Genomic DNA, 12,074 nt, shown 5'->3' with positions numbered 1-12,074 from the left:
TGTCGTTTAGCTCCAAAGACAGGAAGACAGGGTGTCAGGGATTAGTAACATTTTGATTTCTTTTTATGTCAGAAGCAAACTCTTTCTCAGAAAGTAGCCAGAGACTTCCCTTTATAGCGCAATGGCCCAAACTGGGTCACATGGCCATCCTAGGAAATAAGTATGTTATTTTTGGTTCCTACCACAGGAAAGGGGATTTTCTAACAAGGAAGAAGAGGCCGGGAATGACCGTAAGCAGTCAATAAATAGTGTTCCATGGCTTCCATCTTAGCTGCTCTAGAGAAAAATTAATGGCATGGCTGTGGCTAGGCCAAATTGTGGGATCCTGGGTGAGACATTTGTCTTTCTGATCCTCAGTTTCCCCATCTGAAGAATGATCTTTAGGGTCCTTTCTTACTTTAATATCTCCTATTCGGGAGTCTAGTAAAAGAATTTGGATAGAGTACCATAGAACTAGTACTATGTTTTCAAATACGGAAATGGAGAAGGTGGGTGCCTGGGAGGTTCTGTTGATTAAGCATCTGACTCTTAGGTTCCGCTTAGGTCATGATCTCAGGGTTGTGAAATTGAGCCCCACATCAGGCTCCACACTATGTGTGGAGCCTGTTTAAGATTCTTTGTCTTGTTCTCCCTCTGTCCCGCTCACTCTCTCTCTCCCTTCTCTTAAAAAAAAAAAAAAAAAAAAAGGAGAAGGGGCATGAATAGAAGATATATTGGGATGATAAAATCAACATACCATGGTACTTAATTAGATGTGAAAGGTGGAAGGTAAAAGCAATATGACACAGCAGCTTTCCGTTTACACTAAGGGAATGAGATAATGGATCCACATTACAAGAGAGAGATTTTCAGAGAAAATATTATTTCCAGCTTTTACACTTGAAAAGTTATTTCCTGGGTGTTTTAGTCCTCTTATGGAGATGTATGACAGTCAGAACGCTCATCAACACCATCGTCATTGAAATTTAATGAGATACTTATTTATGTGATTTTAAAAAATGTTTTTCTCTCCTGCTGGACTTAAGTTTTATGAGGTCAGGAACCATGTTTTTTCTGCTGACCATACAATCAGGCTATGTGATATGCAGTGTCTAGCACAACCTCAATGTTCTTGCATTCATTTATTCACTCACTTTATCTGTAAATATTTACAAAAAGAATAAATCAGTGAATCAAACAGTCTTACAATGACTTTCTTCCTTTTTTGCACAGCCGATTTCGCAATTATATATCCTCATAGCTGGACTCCACAGTTATCAGTCTTACCAATGACTTACTCTGTATCAATATCCATTTGCTCTTATTGCCATGAATGCACACACTTCAGTTGTGAGAGTCTCAACTGCACTTCTGAAGGAAATTGCTACAATCTTCTCTGAAAGTTCGTAAGTGAAGAGTGGCTATGTATTGTGGTATGGTCTTAAGTAATGTTGAAAGTAGAGATTCAGGAACTGAGAGTGACCTTTTAGTTCCGAATTGAAATGTTTGCTGTCAACAAGTGTGTTCAGGAACAATCTGCAAGTTGGTTTCAATATTCTTATTGTATTGATTTGTTTGAAAGTCCAGGGGAAAAGTCATATTAAAGTGCTAATAAGTGTCTTTTTTGAGATTCTAATTCATTCTATGAGGCCAATCCATCAAAACATTATCTAAGTTATAAAGAATCAAAGGATTCAACCTTAAGAAAATAACAAATGGCGATTCATCATAAAAAGGGAAACAAGGAAACTCTCTAGATATCCTAATTTCTTTGTCAATTGAAAGGAATACAGTACTAAGCCTTTAGAAACTAACATCAATGGAAGAGGTTATAGAGAAATAACAAATAGACCCCCCAAAATGTTCACTAAGATATTTAAGAGAACTATAATGGGTTCCTGGCTGGCTTAGTCGGTAGAACATGTGGCTCTTGATCATGGGGTGATGAGTTCAAGTCCCATGCTGGGTGTAGAGAGTACTTAAAAAAAATTTTTTTTAAGATATTTAATGGAGCTATAAAAACATTCTTTCCTCATGGCCAGCAATTATTCTAGTCTGTAAATCTATTTTTTTTAATCCTACAGAATTGTGAATGGGGATGATGATGGGAAAACCATTGGAAAAAATGATGTTTTTTGGAAACCCTTATATTTAAAACTCCATCATCCCCTAAATGTATTTCCTACAGGGAAGCAACATTAAAAAAAAAAAAAGATTTATTTATTTATTTTAGAGAGAAGGAGAGTGAGTCAGGGGGAGGGCAGGGGCAGAGGGAGAAGGAGAGAGAATCCCAAACAGACTCCATGGTGAACACAGAGCCTGATGGAAGGCCTGATTCCATGACTCTGAGATCATGACCCAAACTGAAATCAAGAGTCTGATACACAACCTACTGAGCGACACAGGTGTCCTTAGAGAAGGAAATTTTAATACCTACTGTTTCATTAAGAGGTCCAGCCAGTCCACCATCCTGGGTAAAATAATGAAACTTATATCTATATAGATTAGCCCAGCTGCTATACAGGGGGGTAAATTACTCAGAAGAAAAGGCCTCCTTGTGAGTCCTTAAGACTCACAGATTAATTAACTCTTGTTTTAATTGGGGAAGTGAAGCCTGGATTCTACACAATCAACAACTAGAAGAGTGGACTATAATTTCTAAGTCTATAAACCGTCTGGATCTATTTTATTCTCATAGTTTTTTTTCCCAGATATCAAGGAACTATTTTTCTTTCAATTTTCAGTTTCGGAGTGTTGCTGTAATCACTTCCCAACCTAGACTGTAAAAATTTTACATTCTCTTGCAACCACAGAATAATTTATTTGCTTAAGGTACCTAGGAGTAAGTGTCCTACCTGTGCATAATAACAGGATTATAATGTGTACAAGAGATAACATTATTCTCTCTTTTGCACATTCACAAATTATGGGAGCGTAGGCTTGCACAGAGCTCAGGGTTAAGAGTAATTGTTCCCTGGACTTAAAGAGTTGGCTTAACTGAGAGGTTGTGGACCAAAGTTCTGCTCTTCTCAAGTCTGCTCTGAAGGTGCATGAGGAAGTGGTGGTAAACACTGTGAATACAGGCTAGTTCCCAACTGTGTCTTCTTTCTAGACCCACACTCTGAGGCCTTTTGCTTAAGCAAAAGGCTGTGGTTGTGTATGCCCTCATATCACTAAGTCCTGGAACGTCCTCCAAGAGAGAAGAGAAAATAGTTATCAGCACTAATCAATTCGAGACTCTAAGTGTTGGCCATTGCAATATACATTGTTTAATTTAGTCTTCCAATAAAGCTAAGAGGTAGGTACATGATTGTCTCCATTTTCCCTCGGAGGGGACAGTATTCTGTGGAAACATGGAACCCCCCCCTTAATGCTTGACAAGAAGGGTAATGCATCTCTGTCCCATATTTATTGCTTCTACCTTTGGTAAGAATATCTTATTAATAATATGTTATTGTAACCAAATCTTTTTCATTATGAGAGTCCTGAACATACTTTTAATGTTATTTTACATGCATATTGAAAACTGCCCATTCTGTGTTATATTTCTTAAACTTTCATTTGTAGGAATCAGGACAATGTTAGTATGAAAGTATTTAATCTTTTTTACACATAAAGAAGATACACATAAAAATTCCATTACTGTATTAGATCATATTTTACTTAATCCAAGAAATATTCTTTAATCAAAGAGGTTCTTGGTAACTGTAGTCTAGAAATACTGTGTGTGCATGTGTGTGTACGTGAGTGCACAATGATCTAGAATGTAGATCAGATTCTAAGTTGAAATCCTAATTCCCAATGTGATAGAATTAGGAAGTACAGCCTTTGAGAGTTCATTAGGTCATGAGGGTGGAATCCTCATGAATGGGATCATCTTTATAAAAGAGATGCTAGAGAGAACTCCTTTGTTCCTTCCATGAGGAGGACACAAGGAGAAGAACCAGGAAGCAGGCTCTCACCAGACACCAAATCTTGATCTTGGTGCCTTGATCTTGGACTTCCCAAGCTTCCAGAACTTGATCTTGGACTTCCCAAGCTTCCAGAACTGTGAGAAACAAATGTTTTGTGTTTGAGCCACCCAATATATGGTATTCTGTGATAGTGGCCCAAATGGACTAAGACAGTGTGTGTGTGTGTGTGTGTGTGTGCGTGCGCGTGCTCGCAGCCACATTTTGATGATTTAGGATAAATTCCAAATAGATGTACTTTGTCCAGTGTTTTCTCTGGTTTCCATTTGTTTTTTTTTTCCCCAGTTATCGATGCTTCATATAGTCCCACAACTCTGTTGCAAGAGTTATTAGAGCATACAGCCCTATCCCTGAAAAGAAAAGAAATGGAATTCCTTCTGATGGTGCCCACCACCATTCTGATGGTGTTAGAGTTTCTTCGACATTCTAACACTCACTGATGAGGACTTGCTGAGATACTTGATATTTCAGACTTCAGTTTATCACTAATATTGCAGAATATGTCATAATAGGAAGGCTTCAGTGGTTCACAGTCAGTGCCAGAGTCCTCATTAAGAACGGGTTTCTCTGACTCAGCCAGAGATGGAGTACATTTCTTGCTTGGAATGTTCTAGTGTCATTTTAAAACACTGGATTTATAGAAGGCAGTTTCCTATTAAAAGGGAAAAAAGAAAAAGAAATCCTAAAAGTGCTCTTATAGAAAGTATTCTTTTATATACACAAATTTATTTATAGGGAAGATTTTGTCTTTTCATACAATTTTACAAACATTTAAAGAAAGGTTATAAAGAAAAGTTTTCTATTTTCTTCGAATGCTGCAGAATAACACCAAGAACAAATTTTTGTTTGCCTTAATTTGATTCCATGGAATATAGGACTTGTGTTCAAAAGGAGAATACCTCAATGCCATAAGGTAGTAAAAAAAATTATTTCTATAGAATGTGTGCTCGTATGTATGTATACATGTAGCAGTTAGATGTTTTTTTTTTTTTTAATTTTTTTATTTTTTTTCAGCATAACAGTATTCATTATTTTTGCACCACACCCAGTGCTCCATGCAATCCGTGCCCTCTACAATACCCACCACCTGGTGCCCCCAACCTCCCACCCCCCACCCCTTCAAAATTCTCAGATCGTTTTTCAGAGTCCATAGTCTCTCATGGTTCACCTCCCCTTCCAATTTCCCTCAACTCCCTTCTCCTCTCCATCTCCCCTTGTCCTCCATGCTATTTGTTATGCTCCACAAATAAGTGAAACCATATAGATGTTTTTAAGCAAGTTTTTTTTTTCATATTTTGGAGATAAGGCCATTTCAATTTAGTTGATAGAGAGAAACACACATTACTTGATATCCAACTAATAATAGCCAATTCATAATAAGTGCATGATAGTTGTATAATGCTTACTAGGTGCCAGCTTCTGTTCTAAGAACTTTATAGATGTTAGCTTATTTTAATCTCCCCCATAGTCCTATGAGGTGGGTATTGCTGTTATTCCAGGTTTATGTTTGAGAAGACTTTCACACAAGTGGTCAGTTCTTTGCCCAATCTCACATTGTAGCGGAGCTGGATTTGGACGCAGGCAGTCTTGCTGTATAATATGTGCTCTGAACCACAAGTCCATACTGCCTTGTTCCAACTTGAACATGAATAGTATTTTAAAACTTTGCTATGAAGTTGTAGACATACTCTTTAGGACAGTTTAATCTGTAAGTAAAGGTCTTATTTTCTTGTCTCAACCTGTTTTTTAAAAGCCTTTTCATTTTTAGAACTTTCAATTCAACCTGTGTCCACAAAAATGCCAGTAGTTTGGGACAGTAAGATGAGTTCCTCTCTTAGTAGGTTCTTAATAAATATCTCTTAAATGAATGAAAATGTAGTTGTCAGTCTTAGGGAAAGGCCGTGGTTTTCCCTTGGCTATACCAACAGCTCCAAATGGAACTGGACATTACAGGTCAACATACAATATACAAAGGAAATCTACTTTCTTTTTTTTTCTCTTTGCCTTGCACTCTCTTTTATTCTGGTGGAAGAATCCATCTTCTCCATGGAGAAGCCATTCCACGTGTGGCAGTGGGGCTGCTTTCCCCTGCCATTTGCTTGACCACTGCACAGGCACGAGCACATGGCCCTGGCCTCATCTTAGCTAATGAGAATACTCTTTCCCCTGGTCACAGTGATTGGTGCGGGGCTGGGCATATGATCCAAGTAGGACAGAACCTCACCGGTTGCCTCTCAGCTCCCAATCTACCCTTCTTTGCCTTGCTTTGTGACCTTACAGATGGCCCCTGTAAACATATCTCTTTCACCAGCTACCTAGTGGAATGTTAAACTTCATTGGCAGAGGACAATTAAGTGACCCTGCAAGGCAATAGCAGTAGGAAGGTAAGTCCCTTCCAGGTTCTGGTTCTCTATTATTACTGTTATCCAGGATGGAAACCTAGTGGCTACACAGGGGAATTCTAAGTGTACCCTTGGGCCATGCTCTCCCCATCAGCAGCTTCTGATACCTTCTGGCAGCTCTTTATTTCCTCTACAAATCAGCTGCAGCCTGTCCACATTCTCCCACCATGGCAAGCTGCTTCTGGAGACTGGCCCTGGCCAGCACGGTGTGGTAAGTCTCTTTCACCACCAGTAAGTTTCTGGTTCCTGTGTTAGCCACACCCCCTTCAAAAGGCCTGAATCTCATGCTTGATGGGGAGGGGACTCCTTTAGTCCTTAGTATTTTATTGTTCACTCATCCTAGTCTCAAGTTAGTAACTGCTTTTTTGTACCTGTTCCATGTTCAAGGAACCGGTGTGTTTTCCATCTCCAGACTGGACTCAATAGTTCCCTCTGAAATTTATGTAGAGATTCTGGGGCGGGGGGAGATGGTTTCTCTCTCCCCTTACTGGATCAAGAGCTCTAAGTATAAGATAAGCTGGAGCTGTTTGAGGCCATTGTCACCAAACACAGAGAGGTTATTTTCAGTTTAAAAAAAAAAGATGAGGTCATACATAGAGATAAATAGATAGGAGAGACAAAGGAAAGTGGAGAGCAGCCATGACTAAAGACAGTTTTCCAGTCATATTACCAATAAATTCCCTCTTTTTCTTAAGCAAGTTCAAGTTGGATTTCTGTCCCTTGAAATTGAAAGAACACTAACCAGAATATAAAGTAGTTTTGCCACAAAAGAAATATTATTCACTTTTCATTTTTGGTTTTCATAGTATCTTTAATTTTCAAAAGGATCATTTATTTATTTAGCTTTTATTCACAATCTCCTGAGGGCAATCTCTGAAGGCTGTTTGCTAACAGCCCTCCTTCGCTGGAGGGGGATTGGGACAATGCATGGCAGTACCCATTCCAAGGGTGCCCAGCTGAGTCTGAAGAATCTAAAGAAGACCTCCAGCTCCAGAACAAAGTGACCACTCAGCTGATGCCCAAGGATGTGTTAGAGTCATCCAACATCAATAAAGTGAAAGAGTCAAAGAAGGAATATATTAACCTGATCATTCAACAAACATTATGGAGTCTTTCCTGTACAAAGTATTGTGGTGGGTGCCAGGGATACAAAACTAATTAAACTTCCCCACTTTTAAGGAGATTGTATGAAAGATGTGTTTTATTTTTTGTATCGTGATGCCTTGACATCCGGTGCCTTGTTGACCCTGGGCGGGGTGGTTCATAATCCCATCACCTTCCTTATCAGGCTCTCTTACACAGGCCCACCTGTCGTAATTAATCCAGGGCCAAGTACCAGGCATCTGTGGACAGCTCCTAAACCCCAGAGGCCACTGAAATTAATCAAACTAGCCAATCCCAAACCTGCTTACCCTGCCTCACCCATTTCTCCCTGTGCAAACCACAATAAAGACTCTTGCCCACACGTTCCTCCTCTTCCTCTGTGTCTTGACAGAACCCAGGGCTTCTTTGTGCGTCTACCTATGGTTTGGCATGCATGGCCCCTCCCCTTGGTGCCTGCGAATGTACCAAACCATCTTTTCAATGGCCATTGTTTCCTTATCTGTCAGCCATACTGAACTTCCCATGTTCTATTTCTAAACTCTATTTTAAAACAGAGACCCTATTAGGGGAAATTTAAAATCGTTTTATATTCCCAACCAATTTGAAGTTCCTTGAAAACAGAGACCGCACTCACCTTATTCACCGTTATATCCTCATCCATAACTCTCAGTTACTACTATAATTGTCCTATGTGGATTTCCAAGCATTGTTCATCTAATATCACTTACATTCATTCCTTCTCTCTGATTTCTACCACCTCCACTCCACTTCAGGATCTTATGACAGCTAACTTACCTCACTCTTCTGCTTGTTTCCTTCATCTTTTCTTCTTTCAGGTTTTTGTTCATGGTCTATTCAAATGGCACCAGAGCCACCAAACCTCTCCTGACCTTCTCAACTAGGTGTAGAGTTCGATTCCTTTAACTGCCATGCTGATTTTTTTCAACCTTTCATTGTCCACTCTACCTCTTGTTCTAGTTATCTGTGTTTTATCTCTCTATCAGATTTTAAGCCCCTTGAAGGAAAGAACCATATTTTAGACATCTCTATATTCTTAGCTCCTAGTACAATGCCTGGTAGGAGGTATTTCACAACTGTTGAATGATAGACAAATACTGGATTATAAACTTCTTGAGGGCAGGGAACATGTTTTACTTCTCTGCATATCATGGAATGCCTTAAATAAGATCTTACCTATAGATGATCTATGACTTTTCAGTGAATTGAGTAAGCTTGTAAAGTAGGTGGAATACTTAGTGTTAATAATCCCATTTGACAGATAAAGAAACTGAAGCTCAGAGAAATTCACGTTTTCCCCAAGGTTTTCAAATTTTCAAGTCAGTATGCAATAGTATAGCTGGACTAGAACCCAGGTACTGTGCCTCTGCTCTAGAGCATGCCTTTCCCCTGTCTGAAAGTGGAACATGCCTATGAAAACTTTCACGAGCCAAAATGATGAGAAGCCATGAGGCAATTTTTAATTTATATGGGAAAATTTTGGAGCATTCTTAGACCCCCTCCCCCGCAAAAGCCTCTTGTTGGCATTCTTAAACTTTAGGACACGTCTTGCTGGGAGATACACAAAATAAATCAAGATAAAGCACAGATGCTCTCAGGCACCGTTTGGAACCATCTCAGCTTGAAGGTGAGATGCTGAGTGTGGTTCCTGGGGAACGAGCTTGGTGGTTCTGCTTTTGCTGCTTGAGATGTGCGTTGCCCCTGTAATGGCTTGCTGCAAAAACTGCTGCGTTCTGTTTTTCTTTCACCTCCTTTGCGTAAAAGCGGAAATGCTCTTTGGATTTTTCTCAGTTAACAAAAACAGGCAATAATGTAGGTCTTTCATAAAAATCAAAGTGGCTTAATGCAAACTTTTGATAAGCAGGGGATACCTGTATTTCCCATTATCCATCATCACAATAATAGGTGGCATAACTGAGTGATTCTCATGTGCTAGGAACATAAGGATGTCATTGAGAAGTTTGTCACAGGGCAAGGTCTTGTTCTCTATTATACACATTGTTGTGGACGGGATGCTTACGTCCCAAATTCGTATGTTAAGTCTTTACTCCCAAAGTGATGGTATTTGGAGGTGGGGTGGCTGGGGGGGCTCTTCAGGTCATTAGGGTAGAGCCCTCATGATGGGTATAGTGCCCTTCCAAGAGGAGGCTAGAGAGATCCTTTACTCTCTTTCCTCCATGTGAGGGTACAAAGAGAAGTCTTTAGTCTGCAACCCAGCAGAGAGCTCTCACCAGAACCTGACCACACTGGCACTCTGAGCTCACAGTTCCAGCCTCCAGAACTGTGCAAAATAAATGTTTGTTGATAAGCCACTCAGTTTATAGTATTTTGTTACAGAGGCCCAGTGACAAAGACATGTTTTTGAAACCCTCTTGATCTTCATGAGATCAGAAATGTATCATGACTTTTGTTGACAATAGAGACTTGGATATATCTCCTCTATTGATTTAATAAAAGGTGAAGATTTAGAACCTCACTGCTGCCTGAGATGAGGAATTGGCAAGTGTGAGGAATTTAGCATTATTTTCTTGAGAATGACACATCATAAGTTGATCTGAATCTCTTTGATTTCCCAGAATTTTCGCGGGCTGGGTTTATGCCACACGCACCTTACCCTTACCTTGGCAATATCTCACGAGCTATTGATTAATTATTAAGCTCTGATGCAAATCCGAGTGCCAGGACTAACCATAAAATTGTGTATTCATCAGGGTCTAGTCAAGAGACGGAAAACAACAGTTATTTTGACAGAGAAGATTTAATATGAAGAATTGTTGACTAGATAAGAAGAATTTTCAACTGAAAAGTTAAAAGAAGCACCGTGTCCTGGATGTAGCAGCTGCTGAAAGTAACCACCACCCTCTAGGACTGGTGAAGCAAAGGAAGGAGGTTGGGATGATTAAAACTTAGAAACTTACAGAAGAGACCCCATGCAGCCGAAAATCAGGTCTCTGAGGAGGAGTGCTATTGGGCTGGTGTCAAAAAAATGTACTCAGAAGGGAGTTGGGGGAAATTGGAGGGGGAGACGAACCAGGAGAGACTGTGGACTCTGAAAAACAATCTGAGGTTTTGGAGGGGCGGGGGTGGGAGGTTGGGTGAGCCTGGTGGTGGGTATTAAGGAGGGCATGCATTGCATGGAGCACTGGGTGTGGTGCATAAACAATGAATTCTGGAACACTGAAAAGAAATTTAAAATATAAATAAAAATTTAACACCCCCCGACCCCAGTGTACTTGGGATTGTCTTTCATCAGGTATGGCAAAACACAAAGACATATACATGACTTTCATGAAGGAAGAAATTCATATTCACAGACCTCTGGAGAAAGGAGACATAGCATTCCATGCAGGACAACATGGGAAGCACCAGAGTGCGTCAGGAGGCAGAAGGAGGAGGAGAAAGCATGGGTACAAAGCTTTGCTATGGTATCTTCGGGAAAAGCAAGGCAGGGCGTATTATTAGGATCAGATGGTTTGAATCGTTTCTATAGGCTCTGGGCTATGGGAAGTGGTTTCTAGCTATCAAGTACCTGGCCCTGGAGTGATTTAGGGCAGGGGGAATATTGGCTTGGTGAGTGAGAGTATGATAAAGAAAGTGATTGGGGTGTGGGCTATGAGTTGGTTGGTTTGCATATAAGGGCATGTTCAGGGATGAGTTGTTTGCTATCTTTAAAAATTAACTAACCTGGGGGCACCTGGCTGGCTCAGTTGGTGGAGCATGAGACTCTTGATCAGCCCTATGTTGGATGTAGGGATTCCTTAAAAATAAAATCTTAAAAAAATAAAAATAAAAAAGAGTCCTTAGAAATCAGCTTGACCCTAGGAGGGACATCTGCAAGACCCCCACAATGTCCAAACATTATAAAATAAAGAAAATAAAAATCATGATTAATACCCTAGGCTGGTGTTTTTTGAGTTCTGAGGGTTGCCAACTGCTTCTCTGGGCCTTTCTTCCCATAGATTAAACCTCTTTCTTCCTCCAAGCTCAGAGCGGGTAGCTAATATCCAGGTTTCAAAGGGAAGGGAGTTTCTGGCCCTTACCATCGAACTTAACAACAATCCAAAGAGTTTCCATTAGCCTAGATATTCTAGATATTTTAGAGGAATGTACACATCCACTTCCTCACCTCACTTGAAGATCTTCAAAGCTCTAGGTTCATTAGTAAATACCACATGTCTGCTGAGAGCAGAGATGTTTAACTGCTTTTAAAGTGGAGAGAAACATAAGGCTAAATGGGCCTTACCTTCACCTTCTACGAACTCTTCTGCTTCCTCCTATATGTCTCCTCTCCCCATCGCCATGACTCAGGAGATCTCAGAAAAGAGTATTCATCTAAATAATTTCCAGATGAATTTGTGAAAGGATATTTTTACTTTGTAAGAGATTTATCCCTTCAAAAATTAAGCTTTTATGGTATGAGTGGGATAGAAAACAGAACCCGAGACAAAGTGTTCATGAGAATGTTTTACTTGGGAATGCAGTCCCAGGGCAGCAAGAGTGAGGGGGAAAGGAGCGTGAGGCAGAGAAGGAGGGTGGAATGTTACCACACTGGACAAAGCTTCAAAAAGAAACACAGCTTGTACTTGGTCAAGTAGGATGT

The sequence above is a fragment of the Lutra lutra genome, chromosome 2, assembly GCF_902655055.1.
Source record: "Lutra lutra chromosome 2, mLutLut1.2, whole genome shotgun sequence".
Classification (NCBI taxonomy): Eukaryota; Metazoa; Chordata; class Mammalia; order Carnivora; family Mustelidae; genus Lutra; species Lutra lutra.
Note: the sequence above shows the minus strand (reverse complement) of the source record.